Raw genomic sequence first — 5,725 nt, forward strand, 5'->3', positions numbered from 1 at the left:
TTTCAGAATTTTTAAGAATGGATTCTAGAGTTTCAAGGTGATGTTCTTATCATCAAAAAAGCTGATTGATTCTCATCAATTTAGCTGCTGAATATAATGTCCTGCTGAAGCTTGGCCAAACATGTCTAATCTTTTTAGACTGAAGCTTTAGACTAACATTGCATGATTCCTGGAATTCTTATTAAAAGTTTTGATTCTCTTTATTTTCTTTTCCATATAAGTTTCGAAAATCACAAAAAAATTTATAAAACCATAAAAATCAAAAATATTTTATGTTTCTTGTTTGAGTCTAGTATCAATTTTTAAGTTTGGTGTCAATTGCATACCTATAATTTTCGAAAAATTACATGCATTATGTTCTTCATTAATCTTCAAGTTGTTCTTGATGATTTCATTACTCTGATCTTTAAATTCTCTTGTTTTGTGTGTTTTGTTGTTTTTCTTATGCATTCTCAATTTGTTAAAGCCTTTAATACAAAATTTCTAAGTTTGGTGTCTTGCATGCATTGTTCATTTGATCTTAGTTGGATTTTTTTGTTATTTCTCATCATAAAAAAATTCAAAAATATTTTCAAAATTGTGTCTTTTCAAGCTAATAATACAGAGAATTGAAGATTCAGAACATTCAGTAGAGGAATCAAACAGAAAAAGCTGGGCGTTCAAAACGCGCAGTGAAGAAGGAAAACTGGCGTTTAAATGCCAGACCCTGGCTGGGCGTTTAACGCCCAAAAAGGTAGGATTTTGGGCGTTAAACGCCATAATGGATGCCATTCTGGGCGTTTAACGCCAAGATGACACTAGAGGGAAGATTTTGTTTTTAATTTAGATTTTTTTCAAATCTTCATAATTTTTCAAAATCAAATCTTTTTCAAATCATATCTTTTCAATCATATCTCTTCAAAATCAATTTCTTACCATTTTATTTTCGAAAATCCTTGTTATAATTAAAGATTTACTTCAAAATTTTCAAGTTGTTACTTGCCTGTTAAGAAATGATCAAATTTTAAATTTTAAATCATATCTTTTAATTTTTTGTTAGTCAAGTAATCAACTTTGATTTTAAAACTTTCTCTTTTTAAATTGATTTTCAATCATATCTTCTCAATCACATCTTTTTCAAAATTAACTCTCAATCATATCTTTTTGATTTCTAGTTTCAAAATCTTTTTCAAAAATCACTTAATTTCTTTCCCAATTTTAGTTTTCGAAAATCATCAATCAAATTTTCAAAATTTCTTTTAATTATTTCAAAATCTTTTACTTTAATTTCGAAAATTCTTCCCCTCTTCTCACATCCTTCTATTTAAAGGACTAACACTCTTCCTCAAGGTGCAATTCGAACTCCCTCCTTCTTTATATGTTCGAATTCTCTTCTATCTACCTCCTCCTTCTATTCTTCTTTTCCTCTGACACCTCAAGGAATCTCTATACTGTGACATAGAGGATTCCCTACTTTCTTGTTCTCTTCTCTTTCATATGAGCAGGAACAAAGATAGAGGCATACTTGTTCAAGCTGATCCTGAACCTGAAAGGACCTTGAAGAGAAAGCTAAGAGAAGCTAAAAAATATCTCTCTTTAGAGGGCCTAACAGAGCTTTTCAAGGAAGAAGAAACCATGGCAGCCGAAAACAACAATGCCAACAATGCAAGGAAGGTGCTTGGTGACTTTACTGCACCTACTCCCGACTTCTATGGGAGAAGCATCTCAATCCCTGCCATTGGAGCAAACAACTTTGAGCTTAAGCCTCAATTAGTTTCTCTATTGTAACAGAATTGCAAGTTTCATGGACTTCCATTGGAAGATCCTCATCAGTTCTTAGCTGAATTCTTGCAAATCTGTGACACTGTTAAGACCAATGAGGTTGACCCTGAAGTCTACAGACTTATGCTTTTTTCTTTTGCTGTAAGAGACAGAGCTAGGACATGGTTGGACTCACAACCTAAAGAAAGCCTGAACTCTTGGGAAAAGCTAGTCAATGCCTTCTTGGCAAAGTTCTTTCTGCCTCAAAAATTGAGCAAGCTTAGAGTGGAAGTCCAAACCTTCAGACAGAAGGAAGGTGAATCCCTCTATGAAGCTTGGGAAAGATACAAGCAATTAATTAGAAGATGTCCTTCTGACATGCTTTCTGAATGGAGTATCATAGGAATTTTCTATGATGGTCTGTTTGAACTATCCAAGATGTCATTGGATAGCTCTACTGGAGGATCTCTTCATCTGAAGAAGACGCCTGCAGAAGCTCAGGAACTCATTAAAATGGTTGCAAATAACCAATTCATGTACACTTTTGAAAGGAATCTTGTGAATAATGGGATAAATTAGAAGAAACGAGTTCTTGAGATTGATACTCTGAATGCCATATTGGCTCAGAATAAAATATTGACCCAACAAGTCAATATGATTTCTCAGAGTCTGTCTGAAATGCAAGCAACAACAGGCAGTACTAAGGAAGCTTCCTCTGAAGAAGAAGCTTATGATCTTGAGAACCCAGCAATGGAAGAGGTGAATTACATGGGAGAACCCTATGGAAACACCTATAATCCTTCATGGAGAAATCATCCAAATCTCTCATAGAAGGATCAACAGAGACCTCAACAAGGTTTCAACAACAATAATGGTGGAAGAAACAGGTTTAGCAATAGCAAGCCTTTTCCATCATCTTCTCAGCAACAGACAGAGAACTCTAAGCAAAGCCACTCTGACTTAGCAACCATTGTTTATGATCTAATTAAAACCACTCAAAGTTTCATGACTGAAACAAGGTCCTCCATTAGAAATTTGGAGGCACAAGTGGGTCAGCTAAGTAAGAAAATTACTGAACTCCCTCCTAGTACTCTCCCAAGCAATACAGAAGAGAATCCAAAGAGAGAGTGCAAGGCCATAAACACGTCTCACATGGCCGAACCTGGAGAGGAGGAAGACGCAGTGATCTCCACTGAGAAAGACCTCAATGGACGTCTACTGGCCTCCATGGAGTTCCCTGATGAGGAACCATGGGAATATGAGGCTCACACTGAGACTATAGAGATCCCATTGAATTTACTTCTGCCATTCATGAGCTCTGATGAGTATTCTTCCTCTGAAGAGGATGAAGATGTTATTGAACAGCAAGTTGCTAAGTACCTTGGAGCAATCATGAAGCTAAATGCCAAGTTGTTTGGTAATGAGACTTGGGAGGATGAACCTCCATTGCTCACCAAAGAACTGGATGACTTGACTAGGCAGAAATTACCTCTGAAGAGACAAGACCCTGGAAAATTCTCAATCCCTTGTACCATAGGCACCATGACCTTTGAGAAGGCTCTATGTGACCTAGGGTCAAGTATAAACCTCATGCCTCTCTTTGTAATGGAGAAGCTAGGGATCATTGAGGTACAAGCTGCAAGAATCTCACTGGAGATGGCAGACAATTCAAAGAAACAGGCTCATGGACTTGTAGAGGATGTCTTGGTAAAGGTTGAAAGCCACTACATCCCTGCTGACTTCATAATCCTAGAGACTGGGAAATGTATGAATGAATCCATCATCCTTGGCAGACCCTTCCTAGCCACAGCAAAAGCTGTGATTGATGTTGACAGAGGAGAATTGATCATTCAAGTGAATGGAGACTGCCTTGTGTTTAAAGCTCAAGGATATCCCTCTGTCACCATGGAGAGGAAGCACGAAGAGCTTCTCTCAATACAGAGTCAAACAGAGCCCCCACAGTCAAACTCTAAGTTTGGTGTTGGGAGGTTCCAACATTGCTCTGAACATCTGTGAGGCTCCATGAGAGCCACTGTCAAGCTATTGACATTAAAGAAGTGCTTATTGGGAGGCAACCCAATTTTTACTTATCTATGTTAAAATTCTATTTTCTTCTGTTATTTTATGTTTTCTGTAGGTTGATGATCATGAGAAGTCACAAAGACAATTAAAAAAGCAAAAACAGAAGGAAAAACAGAATGAAAAACAGAACACCCTGGAGGAGAAACTTACTGGCATTTAAACGATAGTAAGGGTAGCAGAATGGGCGTTAAACGCCCAGTCTGGCACCATTCTGGGCGTTTAACGCCAGAAATGGGCACCAGACTGGCGTTTAACACCAGGAATGGGCAAGAAGCTGGCGTTTAACGCCAGGATTGACAGCAAGAGGCGCTTTGCACGCCACATGGTGCAGGGATGAGAAATCCTTGACACCTCAGGATCTGTGGACCCCACAGGATCCCCACCTACCCCACCTCTCTCTTCTTCACCCATTCACCAATCACCTCAATACCTCTTCCCCAAAAACACCCCTCACCTATCAAATCCCACCATTCTCTTCACCATTCACATCCATCCTTCATAAAACCCCACCTACCTCACCATTCAAATTCAAACCACTTTCCCACCCAAACCCACCCATAATGGCCGAACCATACCCCCCTCTCCACTCCTATATAAACCCATCTTCACTCTTTCATTTTCACCCAACATACACACTACCTATCCCCCTTGGCCGAAACACTAAGCCCCCTCCATCTCCTCTATTTCTTCTTCTTCTACTCTCTTCTTTCTTCTTTTACTCGAGGACGAGCAACCTTCTAAGTTTGGTGTGGTAAAAGCTAAAGCTTTTTTGTTTTTCCATAACCATTTATGGCACCAAAGGCCGGAGAAACCTCTAGAAAGAGGAAAGGGAAGGCAAAAGCTTCCACCTCCGAGTCATGGAAGATGGAGAGATTCCTCTCAAAGGTGCATCAAGACCACTTCTATGAAGTTGTGGCCAAGAAGAAGGTGATCCCCGAGGTCCCTTTTAAGCTAAAAAAGGGCGAATATCCGGAGATCCGACATGAGATCCGAAGAAGAGGTTGGGAAGTTCTCACCAACTCTATTCAACAAGTCAGAATCTTAATGGTTCAAGAGTTCTATGCCAATGCATGGATCACCAAGAACCATGATCAAAGTGTGAACCCGGACCCCAAGAATTGATTTACAATGGTCCGAGGGAAATACTTAGACTTTAGTCCGGAAAATGTAAGGTTGGCATTCAACTTGCCCATGATGCAAGGAGATGCACACCCATACACTAGAAGGGTCAACTTTGATCAAAGGTTGGACCAAGTCCTCATGGACATCTGTGAAGAGGGCGCTCAATGGAAGAGAGATTCAAGAGGGAAGCCTGTTCAACTGAGAAGGCATGACCTCAAGCCCGTGGCTAGGGGATGGTTGGAGTTCATCCAACGCTCAGTCATTCCTACTAGCAACCGGTCTGAAGTTACTATAGACCGGGCTATCATGATTCATAGCATCATGATTAGAGAGGAAGTAGAAGTTCATGAGGTTATATCCCAAGAACTCCACAAGGTGGCGGACAAGTCCTCTACTATGGCAAGGTTAGCCTTCCCTCATCTCATTTGTCACCTCTGCAATTCAGCTGGAATTGACATAGAGGAAGACATCCTCATTGATGAGGATAAGCCCATCACCATGAAAAGGATGGAGCAAGTGAGAGAACCTCACTAAGAGCATGAGGAAACTCCTCATCATGAAATCCCTGAGATGCCTCAAGGGATGCATTTTCCTCCACAAAACTATTGGGAGCAAATCAACACCTCCCTAAGAGAATTAAGTTCTAACATGGGACAACTAAGGGTGGAGTACCAAGAGCATTCCATCCTCCTCCATGAAATTAGAGAAGACCAAAGAACCATGAGAGAGGAGCAACAAAGGCAAGGAAGAGACATTGAGGAGCTCAAGCACTCCATAAGAT

At 39.8% G+C, this 5,725-nt stretch overlaps 1 non-coding gene across 1 annotated transcript; it reads right to left on the reverse strand.

Moving 5' to 3' along the window:
• Positions 1-2,016: 2,016 nt before the first annotated feature.
• LOC148577421 (small nucleolar RNA R71) lies at positions 2,017-2,124 on the reverse strand. Its single transcript, XR_015903339.1, has one exon. It is a non-coding gene; the product is annotated as a small nucleolar RNA R71 (small nucleolar RNA).
• Positions 2,125-5,725: the final 3,601 nt, after the last annotated feature.

This window comes from Arachis ipaensis, chromosome B1, assembly GCF_059453495.1.
Source record: "Arachis ipaensis isolate K30076 ecotype BB chromosome B1, ASM5945349v1, whole genome shotgun sequence".
Classification (NCBI taxonomy): domain Eukaryota; kingdom Viridiplantae; phylum Streptophyta; class Magnoliopsida; order Fabales; family Fabaceae; genus Arachis; species Arachis ipaensis.